Consider the following 14,962-nt stretch of genomic DNA (forward strand, 5'->3'; position numbering starts at 1 on the left):
AAACGTTACATTTGAGACCTCACAACACCGCTCCCGAATGGGCTCGAACCACCAACATTTTGAATAACAGCGGAGCGCGCTAACCATTGCGCCACGGAAGCCCAAAAATTATTTGGTCGTCAGGTATTGTGGAAAAACTTTGGCATTATACGTGACATTTGAGATCCCACAACACCGCTCCCGGGTGGGCTCGAACCACCAACCTATTGGTTAACAGCCGAACGCGCTAACCATTGAGCCACGGAAGCTCAGAAATTAAATGCTTGTCAGGTATTGTGGAAAAGCTATGACTTTTTACGCTACACCTGAGACCTCACAACACCGCTCCCGGGTGGGCTCGAATCACCAGCCTTTTGAATAACAGCTGAGCGTGCTAACCATTGCGCCACGGAAGCCCAAAAATTATATGGTCGTCAGGTATTGTGGAAAAACTATGGCTCTATTCGTGACATTTGAGATCCCACAACACCTCTCCCGGGTGGGCTTGAACAACCAACCTATTGGTTAACAGCCGAACGCGCTAACCATTGAGCCACGGAAGCTCAGAAACTAAATGGTTGTCACGTATTGTGGAAAAGTTTTGACTTTTTACGCTACATCTAAGACCCCACAACACCGATCCCGGGTGGGCTCGAACCACCAACCTATTGGTTAACAGCCAAACGCGCTAACCATTGAGCCACGGAAGCCCAAAAATTACATGTTCGTCAGGTATTGTGGAAAAACTCTGAATTTAAACGTTACATTTGAGATCCCACAACACCGCTCCCGGTTGGGCTCGAACCACCAACCTTTTGAATAACAGCGGAGCGCGCTAACCATTGCGCCACGGAAGCCCAAAAATTATATGGTCGTCAGGTATTGTGGAAAAACTCTGAATTTAAACGTTACATTTGAGACCTCACAACACCGCTCCCGAATGGGCTCGAACCACCAACATTTTGAATAACAGCGGAGCGCGCTAACCATGGCGCCACGGAAGCCCAAAAATTATTTGGTCGTCAGGTATTGTGGAAAAACTTTGGCTTTATACGTGACATTTGAGATCCCACAACACCGCTCCCGGGTGGGCTCGAACCACCAACCTATTGGTTAACAGCCGAACGCGCTAACCATTGAGCCACGGAAGCTCAGAAATTAAATGGTTGTCAGGTATTGTGGAAAAGCTATGACTTTTTACACTACACCTGAGACCTCACAACACCGCTCCCGGGTGGGCTCGAATCACCAACCTTTTGAATAACAGCTGAGCGTGCTAACCATTGCGCCACGGAAGCCCAAAAATTATATGCACGTCAGGTATTGTGGAAAAACTATGGCTCTATACGTGACATTTGAGATCCCACAACACCTCTCCCGGGTGGGCTTGAACAACCAACCTATTGGTTAACAGCCGAACGCGCTAACCATTGAGCCACGGAAGCTCAGAAACTAAATGGTTGTCACGTATTGTGGAAAAGTTTTGACTTTTTACGCTACATCTAAGACCCCACAACACCGCTCCCGGGTGGGCTCGAACCACCAACCTATTGGTTAACAGCCGAACGCGCTAACCATTGAGCCACGGAAGCCCAAAAATTACATGTTCGTCAGGTATTGTAGAAAAACTATGGCTCTATTCGTGACATTTGAGATCCCACAACACCTCTCCCGGGTGGGCTTGAACAAACAACCTATTGGTTAACAGCCGAACGCGCTAACCATTGAGCCACGGAAGCTCAGAAACTAAATGGTTGTCACGTATTGTGGAAAAGTTTTGACTTTTTACGCTACATCTAAGACCCCACAACACCGCTCCCGGGTGGGCTCGAACCACCAACCTATTGGTTAACAGCCAAACGCGCTAACCATTGAGCCACGGAAGCCCAAAAATTACATGTTCGTCAGGTATTGTGGAAAAACTCTGAATTTAAACGTTATATTTGAGACCTCACAACACCGCTCCCGAATGGGCTCGAACCACCAACCTTTTGAATAACAGCGGAGCGCGCTAACCATTGCGGAACGGAAGCCCAAAAATTATTTGGTCGTCAGGTATTGTGGAAAAACTTTGGCATTATACGTGACATTTGAGATCCCACAACACCGCTCCCGGTTGGGCTCAAACCACCAACCTATTAGTTAACAGCCGAACGCGCTAACCATTGACCCACGAAGCTCAGAAATTAAATGGTTGTCAGGTATTGTGGAAAAGCTATGACTTTTTACGCTACACCTGAGACCTCAAAACACCGCTCCCGGGTGGGCTCGAATCACCAACCTTTTGAATAACAGCTGAGCGCGCTAACCATTGCGCCACGGAAGCCCAAAAATTATATGGTCGTCAGGTATTGTGGAAAAACTATGGCTTTATACGTGACATTTGAGATCCAACAACACCGCTCCCGGGTGGGCTCGAACCACCAACCTATTGGTTAACAGACGAACGCGCTAACCACTGAGCCACGGAAGCTCAGAAAATAAATGGTTGTCAGGTATTGTGGAAAAGCTATAACTTTTTACGCTAAATCTGAGACCTCACAACACCGCTCCCGGGTGGGCTCGAATCACCAACCTTTTGAATAACAGCGGAGCGCGCTAACCATTGCACCACGGAAGCCCAAAAATTATATGGTCGTCAGGTATTGTGGAAAAACTTTGGCTTTATACGTGACATTTGAGATCCCACAACACCGCTCCCGAATGGGCTCGAACCACCAACCTTTTGAATAACAGCGGAGCGCGCTAACCATTGCGCCACGGAAGCCCAAAAATTATATGGTCGTCAGGTATTGTGGAAAAACTATGGCTCTATACGTGACATTTGAGATCCCACAACACCTCTCCCGGGTGGGCTTGAACCACCAACCTATTGGTTAACAGCCGAACGCGCTAACCATTGAGCCACGGAAGCTCAGAAACTAAATGGTTGTCACGTATTGTGGAAACGTTTTGACTTTTTACGCTACATCTAAGACCCCACAACACCGCTCCCGGGTGGGCTCGAACCACCAACCTATTGGTTAACAGCCGAACGCGCTAACCATTGAACCACGGCAGGTCAGATATTAAATGGTTGTCAGGTATTGTGGAAAAGCTATGACTTTTTACGCTACACCTGAGACCTCACAACACCGCTTCCGGGTGGGCTCGAATCACCAACCTTTTGAATAACAGCTGAGCGCGCTAACCATTGCGCCACGGAAGCCCAAAAATTTAATGGTCGTCAGGTATTGTGGAAAAACTCTGAATTTAAACGTTGCATTTGAGACCTCACAACACCGCTCCCGAATGGGCTCGAACCACCAACCTTTTGAATAACAGCGGAGCGCGCTAACCATTGCGCCACGGAAGCCCAAATATATTTGGTCGTCAGGTATTGTGGAAAATCTTTGGCTTTATACGTGACATTTGAGATCCCACAACACCGCTCCCGGGTGGGCTCGAACCACCAACCTATTGGTTAACAGCCGAACGCGCTAACCATTGAGCCACGGAAGCTCAGAAATTAAATGGTTGTCAGGTATTGTGGAAAAGCTATGACTTTTTACGCTACACCTGAGACCTCACAACACCGCTCCCGGGTGGGCTCGAATCACCAACCTTTTGAATAACAGCTGAGCGCGCTAACCATTGCGCCACGGAAGCCCAAATATTATATGGTCGTCAGGTATTGTGGAAAAACTCTGAATTTAAACGTTACATTTGAGACCTCACAACACCGCTCCCGAATGGGCTCGAACCACCAACCTTTTGAATAACAGCGGAGCGCGCTAACCATTGCGCCACGGAAGCCCAAAAATTATTTGGTCGTCAGGTATTGTGGAAAAACTTTGGCTTTATACGTGACATATGAGATCCCACAACACCGCTTCCGGGTGGGCTCGAACCACCAACCTATTGGTTAACAGCCGAACGCGCTAACCATTGAGCCACGGAAGCTCAGAAATTAAATGGTTGTCAGGTATTGTGGAAAAGCTATGACTTTTTACGCTAAATCTGAGACGTCACAACACCGCTCCCGGGTGGGCTCGAACCACCAACCTTTTGAATAACAGCGGAGCGCGCTAACCATTGCGCCATGGAAGCCCAAAAATTATATGGTCGTCAGGTATTGTGGAAAAACTTTGGCTTTATACGTGACATTTGAGATCCCACAACACCGCTCCCGGGTGGGCTCGAACCACCAACCTATTGGTTAACAGCCGAACGCGCTAACCATTGAGCCACGGAAGCTCAGAAATTAAATGGTTGTCAGGTATTGTGGAAAAGCTATGACTTTTTACGCTACACCTGAGACCTCACAACACCGCTCCCGGGTGGGCTCGAATCACCAACCTTTTGAACAACAGCTGAGCGTGCTAACCATTGCGCCACGGAAGCCCAAAAATTATATGGTCGTCAGGTATTGTGGAAAAACTATGGCTCTATACGTGACATTTGAGATCCCACAACACCTCTCCCGGGTGGGCTTGAACAGCCGAACGCGCTAACCATTGAGCCACGGAAGCTCAGAAACTAAATGGTTGTCACGTATTGTGGAAAAGTTTTGACTTTTTACGCTACATCTAAGACCCCACAACACCGCTCCCGGGTGGGCTCGAACCACCAACCTATTGGTTAACAGCCGAACGCGCTAACCATTGAGCCACGGAAGCGCAAAAATTACATGTTCGTCAGGTATTGTAGAAAAGCTCTGAATTTAAACGTTACATTTGAGACCTCACAACACCGCTCCCGAACGGGCTCGAACCACCAACCTTTTGAATAACAGCGGAGCGCGCTAACCATTGCGCCACGGAAGCCCAAAAATTATTTGGTCGTCAGGTATTGTGGAAAAACTTTGGCTTTATACGTGACATTTGAGATCCCACAACACCGCTCCCGGGTGGGCTCGAACCACCAACCTATTGGTTAACAGCCGAACGCGCTAACCATTGAGCCACGGAAGCTCAGAAATTAAATGGTTGTCAGGTATTGTGGAAAAGCTATCACTTTTTACGCTAAATCTGAGACCTCACAACACCGCTCCCGGGTGGGCTCGAACCACCAACCTTTTGAATAACAGCGGAGCGCGCTAACCATTGCGCCATGGAAGCAAAAAATTATATGGTCGTCAGGTATTGTGGAAAAACTTTGGCTTTATACGTGACATTTGAGATCCCACAACACCGCTCCCGGGTGGGCTCGAACCACCAACCTATTGGTTAACAGCCGAACGCGCTAACCATTGAGCCACGGAAGCTCAGAAATTAAATGGTTGTCAGGTATTGTGGAAAAGCTATGACTTTTTACGCTACACCTGAGACCTCACAACACCGCTCCCGGGTGGGCTCGAATCACCAACCTTTTGAATAACAGCTGAGCGCGCTAACCATTGCGCCACGGAAGCCCAAATATTATATGGTCGTCAGGTATTGTGGAAAAACTCTGAATTTAAACGTTACATTTGAGACCTCACAACACCGCTCCCGAATGGGCTCGAACCACCAACCTTTTGAATAACAGCGGAGCGCGCTAACCATTGCGCCACGGAAGCCCAAAAATTATTTGGTCGTCAGGTATTGTGGAAAAACTTTGGCTTTATACGTGACATTAGAGATCCCACAACACCGCTCCCGAGTGGGCTCGAACCACCAACCTATTGGTTAACAGCCGAACGCGCTAACCATTGAGCCACGGAAGCTCAGATATTAAATGGTTGTCAGGTATTGTGGAAAAGCTATGACTTTTTACGCTAAATCTGAGACCTCACAACACCGCTCCCGGGTGGGCTCGAACCACCAACCTTTTGAATAACAGCGGAGCGCGCTAACCATTGCGCCATGGAAGCCCAAAAATTATATGTTCGTCAGGTATTGTGGAAAAACTTTGGCTTTATACGTGACATTTGATATCCCACGACACCGCTCCCGGGTGGGCTCGAACCACCAACCTATTGGTTAACAGCCGAACGCGCTAACCATTGAGCCACGGAAGCTCAGAAATTAAATGGTTGTCAGGTATTGTGGAAAAGCTATGACTTTTTACGCTACACCTGAGACCTCACAACACCGCTCCCGGGTGGGCTCGAATCACCAACCTTTTGAACAACAGCTGAGCGTGCTAACCATTGCGCCACGGAAGCCCAAAAATTATATGGTCGTCAGGTATTGTGGAAAAACTATGGCTCTATACGTGACATTTGAGATCCCACAACACCTCTCCCGGGTGGGCTTGAACCACCAATCTATTGGTTAACAGCCGAACGCGCTAACCATTGAGCCACGGAAGCTCAGAAATTAAATGGTTGTCACGTATTGTGGAAAAGTTTTGACTTTTTACGCTACATCTAAGACCCCACAACACCGCTCCCGGGTGGGCTCGAACTACCAACCTATTGGTTAACAGCCGAACGCGCTAACCATTGAGCCACGGAAGCGCAAAAATTACATGTTCGTCAGGTATTGTGGAAAAACTCTGAATTTAAACGTTACATTTGAGACCTCACAACACCGCTCCCGAACGGGCTCGAACCACCAACCTTTTGAATAACAGCGGAGCGCGCTAACCATTGCGCCACGGAAGCCCAAAAATTATTTGGTCGTCAGGTATTGTGGAAAAACTTTGGCTTTATACGTGACATTTGAGATCCCACAACACCGCTCCCGGGTGGGCTCGAACCACCAACCTATTGGTTAACAGCCGAACGCGCTAACCATTGAGCCACGGAAGCTCAGAAATTAAATGGTTGTCAGGTATTGTGGAAAAGCTATCACTTTTTACGCTAAATCTGAGACCTCACAACACCGCTCCCGGGTGGGCTCGAACCACCAACCTTTTGAATAACAGCGGAGCGCGCTAACCATTGCGCCATGGAAGCAAAAAATTATATGGTCGTCAGGTATTGTGGAAAAACTTTGGCTTTATACGTGACATTTGAGATCCCACAACACCGCTCCCGGGTGGGCTCGAACCACCAACCTATTGGTTAACAGCCGAACGCGCTAACCATTGAGCCACGGAAGCTCAGAAATTAAATGGTTGTCAGGTATTGTGGAAAAGCTATGACTTTTTACGCTAAATCTGAGACCTCACAACACCGCTCCCGGGTGGGCTCGAACCACCAACCTTTTGAATAACAGCGGAGCGCGCTAACCATTGCGCCATGGAAGCCCAAAAATTATATGGTCGTCAGGTATTGTGGAAAAACTTTGGCTTTATACGTGACATTTGAGATCCCACAACACCGCTCCCGGGTGGGCTCGAACCACCAACCTATTGGTTAACAGCCGAACGCGCTAACCATTGAGCCACGGAAGCTCAGAAATTAAATGGTTGTCAGGTATTGTGGAAAAGCTATGACTTTTTACGCTACACCTGAGACCTCACAACACCGCTCCCGGGTGGGCTCGAATCACCAACCTTTTGAACAACAGCTGAGCGTGCTAACCATTGCGCCACGGAAGCCCAAAAATTATATGGTCGTCAGGTATTGTGGAAAAACTATGGCTCTATACGTGACATTTGAGATCCCACAACACCTCTCCCGGGTGGGCTTGAACCACCAATCTATTGGTTAACAGCCGAACGCGCTAACCATTGAGCCACGGAAGCTCAGAAATTAAATGTTTGTCACGTATTGTGGAAAAGTTTTGACTTTTTACGCTACATCTAAGACCCCACAACACCGCTCCCGGGTGGGCTCGAACTACCAACCTATTGGTTAACAGCCGAACGCGCTAACCATTGAGCCACGGAAGCGCAAAAATTACATGTTCGTCAGGTATTGTGGAAAAACTCTGAATTTAAACGTTACATTTGAGACCTCACAACACCGCTCCCGAACGGGCTCGAACCACCAACCGTTTGAATAACAGCGGAGCGCGCTAACCATTGCGCCACGGAAGCCCAAAAATTATTTGGTCGTCAGGTATTGTGGAAAAACTTTGGCTTTATACGTGACATTTGAGATCCCACAACACCGCTCCCGGGTGGGCTCGAACCACCAACCTATTGGTTAACAGCCGAACGCGCTAACCATTGAGCCAAGGAAGCTCAGAAATTAAATGGTTGTCAGGTATTGTGGAAAAGCTATGACTTTTTACGCTAAATCTGAGACCTCACAACACCGCTCCCGGGTGGGCTCGAACCACCAACCTTTTGAATAACAGCGGAGCGCGCTAACCATTGCGCCATGGAAGCCCAAAAATTATATGGTCGTCAGGTATTGTGGAAAAACTTTGGCTTTATACGTGACATTTGAGATCCCACAACACCGCTCCCGGGTGGGCTCGAACCACCAACCTATTGGTTAACAGCCGAACGCGCTAACCATTGAGCCACGGAAGCTCAGAAATTAAATGGTTGTCAGGTATTGTGGAAAAGCTATGACTTTTTACGCTACACCTGAGACCTCACAACACCGCTCCCGGGTGGGCTCGAATCACCAACCTTTTGAACAACAGCTGAGCGTGCTAACCATTGCGCCACGGAAGCCCAAAAATTATATGGTCGTCAGGTATTGTGGAAAAACTATGGCTCTATACGTTACATTTGAGATCCCACAACACCTCTCCCGGATGGGCTTGAACCACCAACCTATTGGTTAACAGCCGAACGCGCTAACCATTGAGCCACGGAAGCTCAGAAACTAAATGGTTGTCACGTATTGTGGAAAAGTTTTGACTTTTTACGCTACATCTAAGACCCCACAACACCGCTCCCGGGTGGGCTCGAACCACCAACCTATTGGTTAACAGCCGAACGCGCTAAGCATTGAGCCACGGAAGCGCAAAAATTACATGTTCGTCAGGTATTGTGGAAAAACTCTGAATTAAAACGTTACATTTGAGACCTCACAACACCGCTCCCGAACGGGCTCGAACCACCAACCTTTTGAATAACAGCGGAGCGCGCTAACCATTGCGCCACGGAAGCCCAAAAATTATTTGGTCGTCAGGTATTGTGGAAAACTTTGGCTTTATACGTGACATTTGAGATCCCACAACACCGCTCCCGGGTGGGCTCGAACCACCAAACTATTGGTTAACAGCCAAACGCGCTAACCATTGAGCCACGGAAGCTCAGAAATTAAATGGTTGTCAGGTATTGTGGAAAAGCTATGACTTTTTTCGCTAAATCTGAGACCTCACAGCACCGCTCCCGGGTGGGCTCGAACCACCAACCTTTTGAATAACAGCGGAGCGCGCTAACCATTGCGCCATGGAAGCCCAAAAATTATATGGTCGTCAGGTATTGTGGAAAAACTTTGGCTTTATACGTGACATTTGAGATCCCACAACACCGCTCCCGGGTGGGCTTGAACCACCAACCTATTGGTTAACAGCCGAACGCGCTAACCATTGAGCCACGGAAGCTCAGAAATTAAATGGTTGTCAGGTATTGTGGAAAAGCTATGACTTTTTACGCTACACCTGAGACCTCACAACACCGCTCCCGGGTGGGCTCGAATCACCAACCTTTTGAACAACAGCTGAGCGTGCTAACCATTGCGCCACGGAAGCCCAAAAATTATATGGTCGTCAGGTATTGTGGAAAAACTATGGCTCTATACGTGACATTTGAGATCCCACAACACCTCTCCCGGATGGGCTTGAACCACCAACCTATTGGTTAACAGCCGAACGCGCTAACCATTGAGCCACGGAAGCTCAGAAACTAAATGGTTGTCACGTATTGTGGAAAAGTTTTGACTTTTTACGCTACATCTAAGACCCCACAACACCGCTCCCCGGTGGGCTCGAACCACCAACCTATTGGTTAACAGCCGAACGCGCTAACCATTGAGCCACGGCAGCTCAGATATTAAATGGTTGTCAGGTATTGTGGAAAAGCTATGACTTTTTACGCTACACCTGAGACCTCACAACACCGCTTCCGGGTGGGCTCGAATCACCAACCTTTTGAATAACAGCTGAGCGCGCTAACCATTGCGCCACGGAAGCCCAAAAATTATATGGTCGTCAGGTATTGTGGAAAAACTCTGAATTTAAACGTTACATTTGAGACCTCACAACACCGTTCCCGAATGGGCTCGAACCACCAACCTTTTGAATAACAGCGGAGCGCGCTAACCATTGCGCCACGGAAGCCCAAAAATTATTTGGTCGTCAGGTATTGTGGAAAATCTTTGGCTTTATACGTGACATTTGAGATCCCACAACACTGCTCACGGGTGGGCTCGAACCACCAACCTATTGGTTAACAGCCAAACGCGCTAACCATTGAGCCACGGAAGCTCAGAAATTAAATGGTTGTCAGGTATTGTGGAAAAGCTATGACTTTTTACGCTACACCTGAGACCTCACAACACCGCTCCCGGGTGGGCTCGAATCACCAACCTTTTGAATAACAGCTGAGCGCGCTAACCATTGCGCCACGGAAGCCCAAATATTATATGGTCGTCAGGTATTGTGGAAAAACTCTGAATTTAAACGTTACATTTGAGACCTCACAACACCGCTCCCGAATGGGCTCGAACCACCAACCTTTTGAATAACAGCGGAGCGCGCTAACCATTGCGCCACGGAAGCCCAAAAATTATTTGGTCGTCAGGTATTGTGGAAAAACTTTGGCTTTATACGTGACATTTGAGATCCCACAACACCGCTCCCGGGTGGGCTCGAACCACCAAACTATTGGTTAACAGCCGAACGCGCTAACCATTGAGCCACGGAAGCTCAGAAATTAAATGGTTGTCAGGTATTGTGGAAAAGCTATGACTTTTTACGCTAAATCTGAGACCTCACAACACCGCTCCCGGGTGGGCTCGAACCACCAACCTTTTGAATAACAGCGGAGCGCGCTAACCATTGCGCCACGGAAGCCCAAAAATTATTTGGTCGTCAGGTATTGTGGAAAATCTTTGGCTTTATACGTGACATTTGAGATCCCACAACACCGCTCCCGGGTGGGCTCGAACCACCAACCTATTGGTTAACAGCCGAACGCCCTAACCATTGAGCCACGGAAGCTCAGAAATTAAATGGTTGTCAGGTATTGTGGAAAAGCTATGACTTTTTACGCTACACCTGAGACCTCACAACACCGCTCCCGGGTGGGCTCGAATCACCAACCTTTTGAATAACAGCTGAGCGCGCTAACCATTGCGCCACGGAAGCCCAAATATTATATGGTCGTCAGGTATTGTGGAAAAACTATGGCTCTATACGTGACATTTGAGATCCCACAACACCTCTCCCGGGTGGGCTTGAACCACCAATCTATTGGTTAACAACCGAACGCGCTAACCATTGAGCCACGGAAGCTCAGAAACTAAATGGTTGTCACGTATTGTGGAAAAGTTTTGACTTTTTACGCTACATCTAAGACCCCACAACACCGCTCCCGGGTGGGCTCGAACCACCAACCTATTGGTTAACAGCCGAACGCGCTAACCATTGAGCCACGGAAGCGCAAAAATTACATGTTCGTCAGGTATTGTGGAAAAACTCTGAATTTAAACGTTACATTTGAGACCTCACAACACCGCTCCCGAACGGGCTCGAACCACCAACCTTTTGAATAACAGCGGAGCGCGCTAACCATTGCGCCACGGAAGCCCAAAAATTATTTGGTCGTCAGGTATTGTGGAAAAACTTTGGCTTTATACGTGACATTTGAGATCCCACAACACCGCTCCCGGGTGGGCTCGAACCACCAACCTATTGGTTAACAGCCGAACGCGCTAACCATTGAGCCACGGAAGCTCAGAAATTAAATGGTTGTCAGGTATTGTGGAAAAGCTATGACTTTTTACGCTAAATCTGAGACCTCACAACACCGCTCCCGGGTGGGCTCGAACCACCAACCTTTTGAATAACAGCGGAGCGCGCTAACCATTGCGCCATGGAAGCCCAAAAATTATATGGTCGTCAGGTATTGTGGAAAAACTTTGGCTTTATACGTGACATTTGAGATCCCACAACACCGCTCCCGGGTGGGCTCGAACCACCAACCTATTGGTTAACAGCCGAACGCGCTAACCATTGAGCCACGGAAGCTCAGAAATTAAATGGTTGTCAGGTATTGTGGAAAAGCTATGACTTTTTACGCTACACATGAGACCTCACAACACCGCTCCCGGGTGGGCTCGAATCACCAACCTTTTGAACAACAGCTGAGCGTGCTAACCATTGCGCCACGGAAGCCCAAAAATTATATGGTCGTCAGGTATTGTGGAAAAACTATGGCTCTATACGTGACATTTGAGATCCCACAACACCTCTCCCGGGTGGGCTTGAACCACCAACCTATTGGTTAACAGCCGAACGCGCTAACCATTGAGCCACGGAAGCTCAGAAACTAAATGGTTGTCACGTATTGTGGAAAAGTTTTGACTTTTTACGCTACATCTAAGACCCCACAACACCGCTCCCGGGTGGGCTCGAACCACCAACCTATTGGTTAACAGCCGAACGCGCTAACCATTGAGCCACGGAAGCGCAAAAATTACATGTTCGTCAGGTATTGTGGAAAAACTCTGAATTTAAACGTTACATTTGAGACCTCACAACACCGCTCCCGAACGGGCTCGAACCACCAACCTTTTGAATAACAGCGGAGCGCGCTAACCATTGCGCCACGGAAGCCCAAAAATTATTTGGTCGTCAGGTATTGTGGAAAAACTTTGGCTTTATACGTGACATTTGAGATCCCACAACACCGCTCCCGGGTGGGCTCGAACCACCAACCTATTGGTTAACAGCCGAACGCGCTAACCATTGAGCCACGGAAGCTCAGAAATTAAATGGTTGTCAGGTATTGTGGAAAAGCTATGACTTTTTACGCTAAATCTGAGACCTCACAACACCGCTCCCGGGTGGGCTCGAACCACCAACCTTTTGAATAACAGCGGAGCGCGCTAACCATTGCGCCACGGAAGCCCAAAAATTATATGGTCGTCAGGTATTGTGGAAAAACTATGGCTCTATACGTGACATTTGAGATCCCACAACACCTCTCCCGGGTGGGCTTGAACCACCAACCTATTGGTTAACAGCCGAACGCGCTAACCATTGAGCCACGGAAGCTCAGAAACTAAATGGTTGTCACGTATTGTGGAAAAGTTTTGACTTTTTACGCTACATCTAAGACCCCACAACACCGCTCCCGGGTGGGCTCGAACCACCAACCTATTGGTTAACAGCCGAACGCGCTAACCATTGAGCCACGGAAGCGCAAAAATTACATGTTCGTCAGGTATTGTGGAAAAACTCTGAATTTAAACGTTACATTTGAGACCTCACAACACCGCTCCCGAACGGGCTCGAACCACCAACCTTTTGAATAACAGCGGAGCGCGCTAACCATTGCGCCACGGAAGCCCAAAAATTATTTGGTCGTCAGGTATTGTGGAAAAACTTTGGCTTTATACGTGACATTTGAGATCCCACAACACCGCTCCCGGGTGGGCTCGAACCACCAACCTATTGGTTAACAGCCGAACGCGCTAACCATTGAGCCACGGAAGCTCAGAAATTAAATGGTTGTCAGGTATTGTGGAAAAGCTATGACTTTTTACGCTAAATCTGAGACCTCACAACACCGCTCCCGGGTGGGCTCGAACCACCAACCTTTTGAATAACAGCGGAGCGCGCTAACCATTGCGCCATGGAAGCCCAAAAATTATATGGTCGTCAGGTATTGTGGAAAAACTATGGCTCTATACGTGACTTTTGAGATCCCACAACACCTCTCCCGGGTGGGCTTGAACCACCAACCTATTGGTTAACAGCCGAACGCGCTAACCATTGAGCCACGGAAGCTCAGAAACTAAATGGTTGTCACGTATTGTGGAAAAGTTTTGACTTTTTACGCTACATCTAAGACCGCACAACACCGCTCCCGGGTGGGCTCGAACCACCAACCTATTGGTTAACAGCCGAACGCGCTAACCATTGAGCCACGGAAGCGCAAAAATTACATGTTCGTCAGGTATTGTGGAAAAACTCTGAATTTAAACGTTACATTTGAGACCTCACAACACCGCTCCCGAACGGGCTCGAACCACCAACCTTTTGAATAACAGCGGAGCGCGCTAACCATTGCGCCACTGAAGCCCAAAAATTATTTGGTCGTCAGGTATTGTGGAAAAACTTTGGCTTTATACGTGACATTTGAGATCCCACAACACCGCTCCCGGGTGGGCTCGAACCACCAACCTATTGGTTAACAGCCGAACGCGCTAACCATTGAGCCACGGAACCTCAGAAACTAAATGGTTGTCACGTATTGTGGAAAAGTTTTGACATTTTACGCTACATCTAAGACCCCACAACACCGCTCCCGGGTGGGCTCGAACCACCAACCTTTTGAATAACAGCGGAGTGCGCTAACCATTGCGCCACCGAAGCCCAAAAAGTATATGGTCGTCAGGTAATGTGGAAAAACTTTGGCTTTATACGTGACATTTGAGATCCCACAACACCGCTCCCGGGTGGGCTCGAACCACCAACCTATTGGTTAACAGCCGAACGCGCTAACCATTGAGCCACGGAAGCTCAGAAATTAAATGGTTGTCAGGTATTGTGGAAAAGCTATGACTTTTTACGCTACACCTGAGACCTCACAACACCGCTCCCGGGTGGGCTCGAATCACCAACCTTTTGAATAACAGCTGAGCGCGCTAACCATTGCGCCACGGAAGCCCAAAAACTATATGGTCGTCAGGTATTGTGGAAAAACTCTGAATTTAAACGTTACATTTGAGACCTCACAACACCGCTCCCGAATGGGCTCGAACCACCAACCTTTTGAATAACAGCGGAGCGCGCTAACCATTGCGCCACGGAAGCCCAAAAATTATATGGTCGTCATGTATTGTGGAAAAACTATGGCTTTATACGTGACATTTGAGATTCCACAACACCTCTCCCGGGTGGGCTCGAACCACCAACCTATTGGTTAACAGCCGAACGCGCTAACCATTGAGCCACGGAACCTCAGAAACTAAATGGTTGTCACGTATTGTGGAAAAGTT

The sequence above is a fragment of the Phalangium opilio genome, unplaced genomic scaffold (assembly GCF_054372755.1).
Source record: "Phalangium opilio isolate 3A_F unplaced genomic scaffold, DU_Popi_V2 ptg000360l_1, whole genome shotgun sequence".
Taxonomy (NCBI): domain Eukaryota; kingdom Metazoa; phylum Arthropoda; class Arachnida; order Opiliones; family Phalangiidae; genus Phalangium; species Phalangium opilio.